The 1761-nt window shown below is 52.9% G+C and overlaps 1 non-coding gene; it reads right to left on the bottom strand.

Annotated features, from left to right (window-relative positions):
* Positions 1-356: 356 nt before the first annotated feature.
* CNAG_12492 lies at positions 357-968 on the bottom strand. XR_001045739.1 has 1 exon: positions 357-968. It is a non-coding gene; the product is annotated as a hypothetical RNA (non-coding RNA).
* Positions 969-1761: the final 793 nt, after the last annotated feature.

Here is a 1761-nt window from a genome sequence, read left to right on the forward strand (position 1 = left end):
CAGGGTCAGTACCTCTCCTCATGGTCACTTGCCGCGTTCAGGCTAACGATGACCCTGCTACCGCCTTAGTTGATTCTGGCGCGGGCATTAATGTCATCGACCGGGAGTATGCGGCGCAGCTTGGCTTGAGGGGGACCCCCGTCCCGCCGGTGGGGACGAAGATGGCAGATAACCGAGCGGGGCCGGTGATAGAGCAGGAGTACTTAGTGGATGTATCAATTGGTGAAACAATTTATGCGGAAACGCCATTCTACGCCATGCCTCTGGGTCCGAAGTATCGTTTAATTCTCGGTCTCCCTTTCTGTCGCCAACACCGTCTTTTTGATGGCGCTATTCGCCTCAATAAACTCCTCTTGGATGGTGGCTCATCATATGCATCACTCGCTAATCTACAGCTAAATGCTATCATGCCATGTGAGACCCCGCCAGTCAGCTCCAACCGTAATTCGCTTTCGGCAGCCATTCTCCATGACTTCGCCGATATCCTTCCTGCCAACATTTCCGATGTCTCGCACTATCCGCCGATCTGCTCCACCATGTCTCAAGTCCGCCACCACATCAACATCCTCCCCAACACTGCACCCGTCGCCAAAGCCGGTTTTTGGGTTCCGTTAGCCTGGCGTGAAACTCTCCGTCAAGAAATCGAAAAGCACCATGCAGCTGGCCGCCTTCGCCCCTCCAGTTCTCCTTGGGCAGCCCCAGCGTTCCTTATCAAGAAAGAGAACGGAAAATTTCGATTCCTCTGCGATTTCCGGGGCCTCAACAACGTGACGATCAAAGATCGCACACCGGTTCCTATTATCGACGACATCCTCCAACGTGCTGCCCACGGTCGTGTATTCGCCAAACTCGACCTCACTGATGCCTTCTTCCAGACCTTGATGCATGAGCCAGATATCGAGAAGACCGCCATTTGCACTCCGTGGGGCTTGTATGAGTGGGTTGTGATGCCGCAAGGCGCATGTAATTCTCCTGCAACACAACAGCGCCGTTTGAACGAAGCTTTGCGAAATCTCATCAGTGTCTGCTGTGAGGCCTACGTCGATGACATCATCATCTGGGGTGAATCCGACTCCGACTTAGCCATCAATATCCGCGCGGTTCTGACAGCTTTACGTAAGGGCGGTTTTGTATGCTCCCCCAGCAAATCACAGTTTTTCGTCGACTCAGTCACATTTCTTGGCCACGTCATTTCTACCAATCACATCGGCCCAGACCCTAAGAAAGTCGAGGCGTTGCGTGCGTGGCCGTCACCCAGTTCGGTGAAAGACCTGCGTTCATTCCTCGGACTTCTGCAATATCTACGGAAGTTCATTCCCCAAATTGCCACCAAGACAGCCATTCTTACTGCACTCCTTCCTCCCAATAAGTCAGCAGAAAAAGCGTATGAATTGCGTAAGCGTCAACTTGCGAAGGGAAGCCCGGTGGAGAGACTTGAAGCACTAAGTTGGATCTGGAACTGGACGATGTCAGCGCAACGAGCATTTGAGGACTTGAAGGACATGTTGGCGCGAATCACAGGTCTGTCCCCTCTTTCCCATGATGCTGTTCTCGCTGGCCAAATAAACCTTTACCTTTTCACCGATGCAAGTAACACTGGCATAGGTGCATGGTTAGGTACAGGTCCATCCCCCGATCAAGCTCAGCCTATCGCCTATGACTCCCGCTCTCTCACCTCTGCCGAACGAAACTATCCGGTCCATGAGAAAGAACTCTGCGCTATCATCCACGCCCTCAAGGAATGGCGCCCACTTCTTCTCG

The sequence above is a fragment of the Cryptococcus neoformans genome, chromosome 5 (assembly GCF_000149245.1).
Source record: "Cryptococcus neoformans var. grubii H99 chromosome 5, complete sequence".
NCBI lineage: Eukaryota > Fungi > Basidiomycota > Tremellomycetes > Tremellales > Cryptococcaceae > Cryptococcus > Cryptococcus neoformans.